Here is a 16,335-nt window from a genome sequence, read left to right on the forward strand (position 1 = left end):
TAATTGGTAGGTATCTGATTAAGAGTATTTCAAGTGCTCTTCAGTCTTTATATTATGTACTTGCGTATATGTCAGACTACTAAAGCTGCTCTTAAAGCGCAGACTACATTGGGAGCGAAGCGAAACGAACTAAGTTGTTTCGCTTCGCTCATGTCGCTACCGCGTCTTTTCATACTTCGGTTCACACCGCGAACTACAGAACTAAACTAAGCCAGCGATTCGTACAGTAAGCAAGCGAAACTAACTTAGTTTCGTTTCGCTTCGCTCCCAATGTGGCTTGCGCTTAACTATAAATAAACGTTTATGTACTTATTAAACGTTTATGTTTTAGCTCAGAGACACAATATTGGTCATAGTATTTTCTAATTTTAAGTTGATATTTGTAGTTGATAATTTGTATGAATTGTATTTTTATTTTTATTCTTTTTTTTTGTGATTTTGTTGAGCTGAATAAACTTTTATTTATTTATTTATTTTGGGCCTAGTACTAGTATCCTTATTCCGTAGCATAGTACTATTCACTGAATTCCTATATTACGGTGGAACGCTTCGATTAGAAAATCCGAAAGCTAAAATCACAACGGGTTTGCAAAAAAATCCAATCAGAAAATTGAAACGCCCAAATAGTATTTATGACTATTTTTAAGCAGTATTTAATTTAATTATTATTATTTAAGTAGACTTCTACACTACAATTGTGTTAATATAATTACATATTATCAGGCAGGGTAAAATATTAACTATCACAATATTATTTATCACACTCCACACTAATATTATAAAGGCGAAAGTTTGTGTTATGTTAGTATGCGTGTATGTGTGTGTGTATGTTTGTTACTCCTTCACACAAAAACTACTGGACGAATTTAGCTGAAATTTAGAATGGAGATAGATTATACCCTGGATTAGCACGTAGGCTAACCTGGAACCGTTTTTAACCGTTTTAACCGGAAGGCGTTTTTAACCCGGAAAATCATAGAGTTCCCACGGAATTTTTAAAAAACTTACATCCACGCGAACGAAGTCGCGGGCATCAGCTAGTTATTAATAATTTCTGTCTCTAAACATTTCTACTCTTTGGTTGTATTGAACAAAGGCCCGGTACGGTTGGGAGTGATGGGTAGGTATATTGTACAGGTATACTTAGTATAACTAGATATCTACTTAGATGTTGCCTTTGCATCATTAATGCGCGCTCTTTATCTTAATACGATTCTGAAAAAAATGTTTAAGAAATAAATAAAAGTAGGTTGGTACCTACTTAAATATTGTTTGTTGTTTAGTTAAATCAATTAATATAAGTAAATATATTATTTAGACAAACACGGATTGCAACTTATTTTATATCTCAGAAATAGGGCATTAAATATAAATTATAATATTAGGTATAGAGGATGCCCGCGACTTCGTCCGCGTGGATTTAGATTTTTAAGATCCTGTGGGTGCTGTTTGATTTCCGGGATAAACAGTTGCCTATGTTCTATCTAAAAAGTTACAGGGACGCAAGCTACCTCGGTACCAAATTTCATACAAATCGGTTAAACGGATGGGTCTTTAGGAATCCCGTAAAGTAGCCTATGTCCATCCCCGGGATATAAGCTAACTCTATACCGAATTTGGTAAAATTCGGTTAAACTGTTGGGCCGTGATAAGGTAGCAGATAGACAGACAGACACACTTTCGCATTTATAATAATATTTATAATATAATGGATAACCGGCTAAACTTGTTCGTCAGAGTATACGCTAGTAATGAGATGTGTCCGGGGTCCTTATTCAATGGGCCTCTGACGCGACGCGGTGACTAGCAGACTGCTAGTCGCGTGGCCTGCGACATACATACATATATATTTAAAACTAGCTTATGCCCGCGACTTGATTCGCGTGGATTTACGTTTTTCAAAATCCCGCGGGAACTCTAGCGTATGTGTTAATCCAGGATATAATCTACCTCCATTCCAAATTTCAGCCAAATGCGTCCAGCAGTTTTTGTATGATTGAGCAACAAACATCCAAACATCCACACTTTCACATTTATAATATTAGTAGGATGAATATCATTTACGACAATTTAAACGCTACAAGTGTAAATTAAAAATTTATAACACCCCCGACAAGTGAAGGTTACAGTTACTAGAAAAGAGCTGATAACTTTCAAACGGCTGAACCGATTTTCTTCGATTATAGCTAAGAACACTCTCGATCAAGCCATCTTTCAAACAAAAAAACTAAATTAAAATCGGTTTATTAGTTTAGGAGCTACGATGCCACAGACAGATACATAGATACACACGTCAAACTTATAACACCCCTCTTTTTGGGTCGGGGGTTAAAAACAGAGATTTAATTCTTTCAGTGTCATTGCTCAGTATAAAAATGCTCTTCATGCATAAAACATCTTTTCTTAATGAGATGCGGTTTTAAACAATAGTAGCTATAGTTGCTATAAGACAAAAATACCATAAGAGTACAAGCCTTGTGATATGGGTCAGGGATAAATCTCATATTGTCATAGGGCAGAGGAGACCTTTATGAGGGCTCTCTCCGTCACTCGTTTCATACAAACGTAGTTCCAATTTCATTTGAATATTAAGCAACCAAAGTCCATGAAATTTTGCAGACATATTCTAGAAACTAATATCTATGTCTGTGGTTTTTCAGATTTCTGTTAAAATATTCGGTTTCAAAGTTACGCGGTCTTAAAAATTTTCATACAAATTTTTGACCCCTGTAATTTTAAAACTACATATTTTAGAAAAATCTAAAACACCACAGACACAGATATTAGTTTCTAGAATATGTCTGCAAAATTTCATGGACTTTGGTTGCTTAATATTGGAAATGAAATTGGAACTACGACTGTATGAAACGAGTGACGGAGAGAGCCCTGTTAAACCTCGACCCTATGACAATATAAGATTTATCGCTGTGTATAGACGAAATGGAGTAGAGTCGTTTTGTTATGGCTATGGCTTTAGGTAGGTATTTATTTTGTTATTTGACATTACGGTTGCATACCATATTTCTATAGTGGTAACTGGTAAGTAAGGCAAGAGTGAATAGGCATCTTAGAATCATCTAAGAATCCAATGCATGAAGCTGGTACTTAGCAAAGCAAAGCCTTGATCACAGTCCGAGGGATCGACTGAGGAGAGAGAGCGTAAGTTCAAGGTCAGAGTTCTTTTCACTTGACGAACTGTAGATAGGTAGATAGCTAGATAGAAAACTTTATTGAACACAAAACATGAAATAACCATGACAAAACAAAGAAACTAAAAGCTAAAAAAAAATGTACTAATGTACTAATATCTATAGCTATGTCCTTAGCACCATGGCCGCCAAATTGTACCTACCTACTTGCCTATGTTTTGTTTTGCTTTGTATGTGTTTTTCCATGGTTTTTTCCATTGATTTAAATAGTAATATATATAGTCTATGGTTTTTCCTGAATTAATTTTGTGGTTTACAATAAAAGTATATTTCATTTATTCATAATCATTTAGGTACTTATACATCAAGGATATTACACGCACGTCTGTTCCTCACAATAACGCCACAAAATGTATGTTTCACCAGACGTCGGCGCAACGACAAACTATACGCTTCTATAGTCTTTACCAATTCTATACAAATTCGGAATTCTATGTTGCCTATCTACTGCCGTCAAACGTTCTATAGCTGTTCTATGAGCTTTGCCTGTATAGCGTTCGTTATCCGCCCCTTGTGGCTAACGACTCTACGTCTAGTACCTACTGGGACCCTGTGACCTGAATTTTTGCAAATTTCAAATCGTTGAATGCTTTGCCTAGCAAAACGATGTCTGACCTAGATTTTAATGTTGATCATGATTTATTTTTACCGGAATCAAGTATTTGACCTCATTTTCTTTGAGGACTTCTACCTAAATTGCCTTTATCTCTATCGAATTCCTCATTTCTGAGGGTTTGGCCGCTTTTCATTAGTTACTTCAGGTAGTGGTAGGGATTTACTTGGGATGTTAATGTTGTGCGCTTCCAGATTTTTTCTATTCTTTATCTATTTATTATCGGTGTTAACCCTCAAACTGAAAAGCTAAGTATCCTGTAGCAATAAAACTTGCAGAAGTCAGTTTTGAGCAAGTCACTTGCAGCGTGAATACTTGCAATAAGTCAAGTGACTTGCTAAGCTAGTTGCTAAAACTAAATTAAAATCGTTCATTCGTTTAGGCGCTACGATGCCACAGACACACCGATACACATATACACAAATACACAAATACACACGTCAAACTTATAACACCCCTCCTTTTGGGTCGGGGGTTAAAAATGTCGTCAAGCAGTCTTCCGTCGTGTATAACTCGCTCCAGCTTGCTTCAGGTGGCAACTTACCACCTAGGCGGTGTAACTAGTAACACCGCCAGTCAGACCAGACCAGATAGATACAATTTAGAAATTACAAAGTCCCAAAAAGCCACTGTCAGGACTTGAACGCGGGTACTCCCACACCACAGCGTACCTCGTAAATTCAAGCGACCTCGTATTAGCCATAATTGGAGTTAGACTATTTTCGGCTTTAATTAATTAGCCGTTACCTAAATAAATTTACCTTGATAATATTGTTGAAAGAGCCTTTCCGATTTAGGGATTTGCACACCAAGTTTTTTAAACGCGCCGTCGTTGTCGCGCGTTTTAGAAACATGCGTCGACGGCGCGCTTTTATCCTACAGAGCAGTTTGTTATCGTTTGTATCGATACTAACGCGCGTCTGTATCGATTCTAACGCGTGTTAGAAGTTATACAGCTGTGCAAAGGTCTAGGCTGCGTCTGACTCGCGTGCGTATCGCGTCTGTATCGGTACTAACGCGCGTCAACGGCGCGTTTAAAAAACGTGGTGTGCAAACGCTCTTAGTTTCGGCATTCGGCTACATAATTTGTTTGGAGTTAAAACTAGAACAGAAGAAGGAAGAATATTCTCGTCTACAAAAAATCGGCCAAGTGCGAATCAGATTCGCCCACGAAGCGTTCCGTAGGTACTATCGTATAAAAAATAACACTTTTTGTTCCCACACCTTCATCACGCATAAGCTCTTATGGTAAGAGTCCGAACTGTTCTCTGAAAATCATTTTCGGGCTTTTACTAGCCTTTACTCGGTAAATTGTTGGTTCTACCTTTTACCTTTATAGTACGGAATCATTAAAAAGTCAACCTACCTACCTACTTAGCTAGACATAATAATTAATCACTGCTACCAAGACAAATGCCAAGATATAAAACTGAAAACTTTTAATTCATATTTTATCTATTCAAACGAGAGTCTCACGAAAGGTTAAATGGCACATTAAAAAAAACCTTTATTACATTCGAAAATGTTCCACGATGAATCTAGGTCAAACAACTGTGGCTGAATGGAGCTGAATTTAAAAGTTTCGCACTGAATTTCTAGATCACCTATGTTGTTAATAGGGTTGCCAAAAAAATTTCGGTTAGCTCTCAGGTTGCACGGCAGTGCCCCTGCCAAGACGAGCCAAACGGCGGACGGGGCACTACGTACCTTGTCTCGAAACGTTTCGTCGTATTTTCGAACTGTTAGTATTTTTCAAGATAAGCTGTAAAATTAATAGGTATATCTATCTAGTCTTACACTTTTAAAAAAATTGTATTGTATAGAAAATGTAAAATAGACAAGAGTATGTTCATCCTACGTATGAGAAGGGTTTGGCCACAGTCGACCACACTGATCAAGTGGACTTTGGCAGACTTTTCATCAAAACGTAATTATTGTAATATTCCAGATGTTTGTATAAGAATACTAGAAACATAATATTTTTAATTTTATCACTTTATGCAATGAAAATTGCAACATTTCATTTTAGTTTATTCCCGACCAGTTAAGTTAGGATTAGTTTGTTAAAAAAATTATCGATCCATCCATCTGAAATATAGTATTTTGAATTTCTTCAGCAGTAAGTATATAAGTACGCAGCGATAAATTATAGTACAATAACTATACTAAACATAATTAAAGTAGGTACAGTTGGCATTTGGCAACCCTAGTTATAAAGCACTTAGCTGGAGGAGAAATAAAATATCGCTCGTAAAGCACGCTTGGACAGGGTTTAGCAATGTTTTCACGTAAGGCGAATCTAGCTTCGCCTTCACTTCAGACGACATTAGGTCAGGATCGATAAGAAGCTAACCAAGAAAAGGTTCACTTAAACCCGACTACCTTTTCTTAAAGTCCTACACGGACGATCAGTTCATACCTCAAATCAGTTTATTCATCAGGTTCCATACCTCAAAAGGAAAAACGGAACCCTTATAGGATCACTTTGTTGTCTATTGGTCTGTCTGTCAAGAAACCCATAACATCCCGTTGTCCTAGAATCATGAAATTTGGCAGGCAGGTAGGTAGGTCTTATAGCACATATACAGGAATAAATCTGAAAACCGCGAATTTGTGGTTACATCATTAAAAAAAAATTAAAATGTGTTTCAATTTTCAAAGTAAGATAACTATACCAAGAGGGGTATCATATGAAAGGGCTTTACCTGTACATTCTAAAACAGATTTTTATTTATTTTTATGCTTAATAGTTTTTCATTTATCGTGTTTATTCACCCCGAACTAAAAATATTATACACATTCCGTTAGTTATTGCATATAGAATAATAATCGTTCCAGAACCTGTGTCACATTGACCGTTGCCGATCAATTGAGTTCCCGTCCAATACTGATTACCGCCAGGAATAGAAGCGGCTTCTTGGCTGGGATATTTTCGCATCCTATATACAGTATCCTATGCAGTATCCTATGCAGTATCCTATGTGCAGTAGTTTTTCCCTAGGCGAAGATTATGTTTATGCAATAGCGCATGGCAGTAACAAATTGATGAAAAGTGAAAACCTACTTACTTACTTACCAACTCATTAAATGCAATATTAAAGGTGCCTGGCAATAATTGCATTTTAATCATTCGATTGGTGTTTAATTGACGTAATTTCGCAATGTTACCGAGCGGAATGGAAAATATAATATTAATTTACGTACAGACAACGCTCGCATCACGAACAGTGCGTGGCAGTGACATATGACGGCAAACGGGACTTGCTGATACGGTGTCTGATTACAATTAACATTAATTGTACGTACATTTACGTGCCTACTGACTAATGAGGAAAGATAATTATTTTCTACTAGATCATGCCCGCGACTTCGTCTCTCTGATCGTCGGGAACTCAGATAAAATGTCGCCTGTGTTCATCCCCTTGATACAAACTATCTCTGTATTAATCGTCGAAATCAGTTAAACGGATGGGTCTTGAAAAGTTAGCAGGCCGACAGACAGATACACTTTCTCACTTTCATATTTTTTTATTTTATTCAGTTACAAGTTAGCCATTTACTGTAATCTTACCTGGTGGCTATGAATAATCATATTATTATCGGGTAGAAACAAAAACAAAAGCATGATAAAAGTGCCAATGGGCAGGGCACATAGCTCGAAGAACCAATAACTAGATGTTGAGATCTCATGATGCTTGATTAGCGACCTCGGTACAGAACCCTAAAAATGCGCCATAACAAGGACTTAATTTCTGTCTAAATAGACACTGTGCCTGCCTTTTTTTTTAAATTGAAATTGTCACAATACTTATAACTTAAGGGGCATGTGACTGGCCTGCCCGCGAAATTCAAATTTAATTTGGTTTTTCGCAATTTGTAAACTAATACGACAACGTAGGCTTATCGCATTTTGATTGCAACAATGGCAGTATCATCCTCACAGGTTTATTTAAAAATCTTTACTTGAAAGGGTCCAGTTTAAGAAACTAGCTCTAGCATCGAGTATTCTCACAAATTAGTCGATACTAGAGCTAATTTCTTAACCTTAAAGCTAACCTTATCTAATTACTGTGAAAATCATGCCAGCATGACAATAAGGCTGCATTTCCGCGCTAGACAGTCAGACTGCAAGGCTGCTTTCCTTTGCAGAAAAAATTACGTAGCCCTTGTTTGATTGAGATATCAAAGACAATCACACGATTACGTAGGTAGGTATCTATGTAGGCAATTTTCACATAAACGAAGCTTGCATTTAGCTCGACAGTGACAAACTGTCGGCGAGCGGGACATGGCCCTGATTTACGGCTTTTGGTTACAATTAACATCCGTGTACATACAGCACACACGTATTTCCCTATAGTCAGAGATAATGGAGTATCGATACTAATTTGAACTAAGTTTTTAGGGTTCCGTACCTCAAAAGGAAAAACGGGACCCTTATAGGTTCACTTTGTTGTCTGTTTGTCTGTCTGTCTGACCGTCTGCGACAGTGACAATCTGTCGGCGAGCGGGACATGGCCCTGATTTACGGCTTTTGGTTACAATTAACATCCGTGTACATACAGCACACACGTATTTCCCTATAATCAGAGATAATAGAGTATCGATACTAATACTAATACGGAACCCTTTTAGGATCACTTTGTTGTCTGTCCGTCTGTCCATCCATTCAGTCCACACATCACAATTTCAAAATGGCCGCCATGAAAATTAAAAAAAAAAAATAGAAAGTGTTATTTCTTTTACGGAACCCTTCGTGAGTGAGTCCGACTGGCACTTGATCTATACTAATAAATAAAATTGGAGTGTCTGTCTGTAATATCGAAATAACTGCCGCATATTAAGGTCATATGGTTATTTGAACGATACTATAACTGAATCACACGTTTTTAAAATTTTTGTCTGTCTGTCTGTCTGTCTGTCTGTCTGTCTGTCTGTCTGTCTGTTTGAAAAGGCTAATCTTCGGAACGGCTGAACCGATTTTGACGGGATTTTCACAAACAAGTAGAGAATTGACCAGGGAGTAACATAGGCTACTTTTTTAACCGACTTTCAAAAAGGGAGTTGTGTTTTTCTACCTATGTACACCGAAATCTCCGAGATTTCTGAACCGATTTGCGTCATTTCTTTTTTAATCGAAAGAGGAACTTTGCGACATTGTTTCGTAAAAAATTTGGATTCCAACTCTTCAATCCTGATGCTGCAGGGGATCTGACCAATCCACGCGGGCGAAGCTGCGGGCATTAGCTAGTTTCAAATAAGTTGCAGTCGAGGTTCTAACAACGAAGCTGTGAGTAAAGGAGTCAATAAAGAAATGACTTAGTATTCCACTGAGGAACTATGAAACTGTATCGCAAACATCTCCGCATCCTATTGGTTTTCTTTGCGCCCGTGTCTGGAAGTTATAATGACTTTCTTAGCTACAAATAACATGACAAACTTCATATTGGAAGTATATATTTCGTACCTTATTGTGTGGATGGTAGAACTTGAAATAGCTTGAATTGCATAGTTTGAACCCTTGTTTATAAACTGGCATGGGTTTAAAGATGCCTATCCACTGAAACAAAACGGAGAGAAATAATGTTGAACATACTTATAACTAAATTATTATTGAAAGGTTACATGATATTTAATAATGAGAGTGTAAACATATTAAAATTATCATGACGTCATTTACGTTCTAAAAGATTTGTTCTGATATAATACGAGTAGGTATATTTCTAATTTGGTACTGACTGACTGATAAACTGATCTATCGCCTAAAAACTACTGGAGTTAGAAACTTGATAATTCAAAAGTAGAGTAGTAAAGTTGACCTTGATGTAGGCATTCGCTAAGAAAGGATTTTTTTGGAAATAACAATCTTAAAGGGGTTAAACAGGGCATGAGTATGAAAGTCTGTCATTTTTAAGTTAATGCAATGAAAACTGGTACTTGGACTTAAGATTAAAAATAGGAAAATACGTGATTCAGGATTTTTGAAATTTCACTTTCGCTGAATTTCAAAAATTCAGTTTCAAATGTTCAGTTTCAACCAGCACAATTGAACGCAGTTAGGGAACTTCTAACAAAACGTCGATCGACGTCACAGGTAGCTCTAAGGTGGCCCTATTTTTCTTTGATTTTACGTCACCATAGCCTAATATCACACTATCACACTAATATTATAAAGCAGAAAGTTTGTATGTGTGTGTGTGTGTGTGTGTGTGTGTGTGTGTGTGTGTGTGTGTGTGTGTGTGTGTGTGTGTGTGTGTGTGTGTGTGTGTGTGTGTGTGTATGTTTGTTACTCTTTCACGCAAAAACTACTGGACGGATTGGGCTGAAATTTAGAATGGAGATAGATTATACCCTGGATTAGCACATAGGCTACTTTTTATCTCGGAAAATCAAAGAGTTCCCACGGGAATTATAAAAAACCTACATCCACGCGAACGAAGTCGCGGGTATCAGCTAGTTTGTCATATCGTCGATTCAGAATCAAACCCAGAATTCCCTCACTCTATATAGTTCACTTTGCTACCAGCATTTAGGTAGGTAGGTACATTAATTACAGAAACTCATTAACGTCTCCGTCTATAAAATATACTCTATGGGTATTTATCTTCCTTCCCATCGATAGGTAATAGGTATAATATAATATGCTCTCTGCTACGTATTCTTGAGGGTCCATTCAATTAATTCGGGTGCCTGTTTTTTTTGCTTGCAATCAATGATATTATATAGGTAACTAAACCGCAAACGGAGGAGATAACACCTTTTAACAGGGCTCTCTCCAATTTCCCAATTTCAAGGTCCCAATTTCATTTAAATATTAAGCAACCAAAGTCCATGAAATTTTTCAGACATATTCTAGAAACTAATATGCCTGTGGTGTTTTAGATTTTTTTTTTAAATATGTACTTAGTTTTAAAATTACAGGGGCTCAAAGATTTGTATGTGAATTTTTAAGACCGCATAACATTGAAACCGAGTATTTTAACGGAAATCTGGAAAACCACAGGCATAGATATTAGTTCCCGGAACGTTTCTACAAAATTCCATTGAGTATGATTGGTTATTATTCCAATGAGAGACGAACTACGTTTGTATGGACCGAGTGACGGAGAGACCCCTCTTAACTTTTTTAAATTAGCATGACAATTATTTTGAAATTTTTATTATTAGTTGTTATAGTGGCACATTCTGTAAACATTTCTATTCTTTATCTATTCACGAGATACAGCCAGCTGACAGACAAATGGACGAACGGACGGACGGACGGACAGCGGAGGGTTAGTAATAGGATCCCATTGGCATCCTTCGGGTACCTACGGAACCCTAAAAACAATATAAAACAAGAAGAGCTGTTGGAGTAATTAAAACAAACAAGTGCAGTGAAAACGATGGAAATCAAACGCGCTGCAATTTGTTGATTGGATCTGATACTATTTCAACATTGGACCAATATCGCTGTGGAAATACATCGATAGAGTACTTGTATTATACAAGTACCTACTCCATCGATACCTGTGTATATAATCTTATGTATTAATTTATTATTAGTAAATTGTAGAGGCGCGGGTGGTGCTCGAACTGAACTGATTCCTATTAATTTACAGAGTTTATAATTTAGAGAGCTGAGAGAATAATGGTAAATTTAATAGAAAGAACCTCCGGGTTCTGTAAATTAATAGAGAGAAATGATTAATTAATATTGGTAATAGAAAGAAATTAGCTTTGTGCGCGACATCGGCCATTGTCTGAAAGGGGCAGCGATCTGCGCTCTGAGGCCTACGTGTTCCAAAGGTTGTCCTTCGCCATTCAGCATGGCAATGCTGCCAGCTTGATGGGCATTTTTGGCCCAGGGACCATTTAAACCATTTAAACAATTTAAAACCCTCATACAATTTTTCGAACAAACGAATTGTAACCGATTCAGGCGTAACAATCGAATAAATCGATAATTGACTCGTATTCAATAGGAATGGCCTTGTAGTCTTATATATTTTTTATTATTGCATCGTACAATCGGATGGGTTAACTTTTTGTCGTTATCAGTTACTAGCTAATGCCCGCGATTTCATTCGCGTTGATAGCTTTTTTAAACTCTGTGGGAACTCTTTGATACTCCGAAGCAAAAAGTAATTTAAGTATGTCACTGTCAAATGTATGTCAGTATGTCAGGTTTTTAAAATATCCATGGAAACAATCGCTTCGATCCGTTTCCTCCGTTGCGGCGTGATTGAAGGACAAACAAACAAGTCAACAAAAACATAATTTCGCATTTTTATAATATTACAGGTACTGGTCATTAACCTAAAATCTGGTAAATGTGTAAAATGAAGCAATTTAAAATCCTCATCCTGATTTTTGAACAAACGAAATTGTAACCGATTCAGGCGTAACAATCGAATAAATCGGTAATAATCGATTCGCATCCGATGCGAAGGCAATGGCCTCGTAAATAATTTTTATTGCATCGAACACTCGGATGGGCTTACTTTGTGGGGTTATCGGTGGATTTATATTCAATGGATTGCGTTTGATATGAATGCGAAATGATTATTCAATTGTAGGTAGGGATACCTAATCCGTTCTGATGAAAATTTTATGAGTATTTGTTATAATTTTAGAATTTTTCTTTTTAATCACTCGTCGCCTGCACACAACTAAGCACAGGTTTCCCTTAAAAAAAAGTTTAGGCTTCCATCACGCTGGCCAAGGGCGGATTGACACACCTTTGAGAATAATATAATGAAGAACTCTCAGGCATGCAAGTTTTCTCACGATATTTTCCTACATCATTAAATAAATAAAAGGCTACTTTTATCCCGGACACTCAGAGTTCCCACAGGATTTTCAAAGAACTAAATCCATGCGGACAAAGTCGCAGGCAAAAGCTAGTTGGGTTATAAAAAGAAGTAGACATTCTTTTTAACCCCTTTTTCCTATCATTAATCTTCACATATAATCCGTAGCATGAGGGATATTATTAATAATATTAATAGTAATAATGTCATAATGGCTTGTAATTTCTTTATCACTACACTAATCTGAGGTAAGTACTATTAACCCGTACGAGGCGCACCCCAAGGTAAAATATACATAGTCGCTAATTAAAAAGTACCCATAGCAGCTTAAAGCTGACCATACACGATCAAGTTTACCGGTCAAAGCAGGGGATTTGGAGCAGCGTCCAGTAAACTTGACGGTGTATGGCTATCGGTGTACATGATGTCATGCACACTTGACGGTGTATGGCTATCGGTGTACATGATGTCATGCACACTTGACGGTGTATGGCTATCGGTATACATAATGTCATGCACACTTGACGGTGGTGACTATCGGTGTACATGATGTCATGCACACTTGACGGTGTATGGCTATCGGTGTACTTGATGTCATGCACACTTGACGGTGTATGGCTATCGGTGTACTTGATGTCATGCACACTTGACGGTGTATGGCTATCGGTGTACATGATGTCATGCACACTTGACAGTGTATGGCACAGTTGTCTGGATGCCCGCGTCAGTCCGTTGCAAACTTGACGGTAAACTTGATCGTGTACAAGTAATATCTAATAATACTCCTGTATGTCGTCCTGTGTGTCGCTTCTGGTAGACGGAGTCATAAAACGTGGCGAACGACGTAGGTACCTAATGCATATATATTGTATGTTGCGATGTTGCAACTTTCTTATCGAGTAAAATGAAAAATGCATTTAATTAAATAAAAACATTTAAAATAGTGTAATTTGTCAATTATAACTTTAGGAATATAGATAGGTATATAGAATAGACCTATGTGTAGAGTGGACGTATGTTGGTGGTCAATGATGAGCATGATGATGACCAAAGCAACCTCAGGAGGTGCTTACTTTATAATGCACAATTACAAATACTACTGTGGTATTTCGTACCCGATAGTGCCTTTGCGGGTTAATAGTTGGGCGGAAAATGATAGATTAGCTGAGCCTAGCCCGTAGCCGGGAAAGCACTTCGTTACGAGCTGGCGTAGATTGAGTGTTAATTAACTCGTGTTTCGTACTTTGATATTTGCCAATGTTGCTTGCAAGAAACAAGGTAAATTCTAAGTCCTTTTCACTGATATTATGACATTAATATGGGCTATGAGCCCAATAAGAAAGCTTAGAGTCACTCAGTGGGCAATGGAGAGAGCCACTTAATTATATGCTTGGAGTTTCTCTACGTGACCAAATCAGAAATGAGGAGATCCATAGGAGAACCAGAGTAACCGACATAGCTCAACAGGTTGCGAAGCTATAGTGGTAGCTATAGTGGGCAGGGCACATAGGTCGAAAAACCGATAGTCGTTGGGGTCCCAAGTTGCTACAATGGCGACCTCAAACTGGAAGCGTAGTGTTGGAAGACCTCCCCACTAGGTTGACAGACGAGATCAAACGAGTCGCAGAGAGCCGCTGGATTAAGGCGGCGCAAGAGCAGCTCTCAACAAACTCCTAAAATACTGTTACAAGTTAGCCCCTGACTGCGATCTCACCTGATGGTAAGTGATGACGCAGTCTAAGATGGAAGCGGGCTAACTTGGAAGGGGTATAGCGGTTTCTATATGTCATCGTCCATTACACTAAATCACCTGGCGGCACGGTTTTGTCAGTAGAGTGGTGACTAGCCTTGGCCAAAGCGTCCCACCAGACCAAACCACAGACAATTTAGATAATAGAACCTGGGATCTCCCATTATAAGACCACATCGCTTACCACTGCGCCAGGAAAGTCGTCAAAAAGTCATCGTTCTTGTCGTGCTGTGTGTGTGTTGAGGGCTTTATTAATTCCGGGCAAAGTTTCATCGGAAAGTTTTAAAGAGACACCCTCCAATTGCGGCAGAGGTGCTTTTCAAAAGAGCCTCATTAACGCAATTCTGCAGCGAGACAAAAGGGTCTCTTCCTTCACATAATTACTTAAGCAGCTTACTGTTTAAAATAAAATTAAAATATAATATGCAAGGCACAATTCCGTATCAAAAATTGATCGAATCGAAGCAGCAAGGACGAACTAAGAAGCTTTCGTACTAAGGTACTTTGAAGTTAGTACCTTTAATATATATAATAAAGAGTTAAAGTTTGTAAGTTTGATTGTACGAAAGTAATCGAACGACTGAACCGATTTTGAAATTTTTTTCACCGATAGATAGCAACATTATTATCGAATGACATAGGATATATTTTATTTTCAAAAAATTAGTGATTCCTATGAAAATTGTAATACGCTACCCGTGCAAAGCTGGGGCAGATCGCCAGTTAACTATAAATACATTAGAAGGCCGTGTTTAGTTTGTCTTTGTGTTGTAAGATCCGCAGAGTTTGTCGATTAATTAACATCGACAGTGATCTATATGCAAATTGTTTGCTATTCATCGGTCCTAAATGATGACGGCGATACGGCCTTATCTGTTATGCCGAGGTTGTCTGCTCTGTTTATTAATTAATCTATATACATACAAAATTAACTATCGTATCTTGTATCCATACTAGTAATAAAAGTATATAGTAAAGTAGTTTTAATATTTAGTTACGAAAGTGTCTTTTCCCTTTTTAAGGCTGAACCGCTGAACCGATCTTGACGGGGCACAGGAATTGCTTGCATCCTGGCAACGGATATAACGTAAGCTATCTCCATTTCAAAATTCCTATATATATACCTAGACTAGCGCTTGGCTGCATTGTGGCGTGAAGCAACAAACATACACTCATACAAATTACTATTACTACTAATATTATTACTATGATTAGTGTGCTATATAGACGTATAGAATTCGTTGACTCGAGGGGACGTATAGTGACTATACCTACATATTTCAGTTGTTTAGAAAGCTGTTAGAAAAGCGTACCGAATTCGTCTCATTGAGAGACGTACTTTGCAAAACGAAATACTCGCTTGGATAGTCACTCGCTTATTGTAACTTTGAAAAGAGTAGTTTTAGAATTTTAGTGTCCATGATTACCTTCTATCCCCTTGAGAAGGGCTTCCGGGTGATAGCCACGGGGAGTCTTTCGTTCTAATAGAAACCAGTCTTTGAATCGGGTGGCGCACCTTTGTGTTCGGTGCGCCTCAGACGGTGGGTAGGGACTTTATTGGTCCCCGGAGTAGGTCCTCAGCAGCGCCGCTGAATGGGTTTAGCCCACAGATTTAAAATTTAGATTTCTGTGGTTTAGCCCCGTAGAGCCCAATAGTTGCGTGCGGGCCATAGAAACATAAAAGCACTGTTTACCCTAGCTGAAATAGCTTAAAGCTCGTTTTTGGTTATGACTTGCCAAGTAAATATAGCTACTTCTCTAATTAATGCTTACCCTGGCTTCAATCACTGTGCACGCCACTGGTCAGCCTAGTCACCAGGCAATGCGTGGAACACTGTGGGGTATTAAGCTGATTTTAGTTTCACGCCGACCGCACGCGCACCGTCGGCGCTGATGGCTGAGATGTATAAACTTATAGGAAGCGTTTTTGAAAGACGCGTAGCTATCAGCGCGCACGGTGGTCAGCGCTGA

This window comes from Maniola jurtina, chromosome 24 (genome assembly GCF_905333055.1).
Source record: "Maniola jurtina chromosome 24, ilManJurt1.1, whole genome shotgun sequence".
Taxonomy (NCBI): domain Eukaryota; kingdom Metazoa; phylum Arthropoda; class Insecta; order Lepidoptera; family Nymphalidae; genus Maniola; species Maniola jurtina.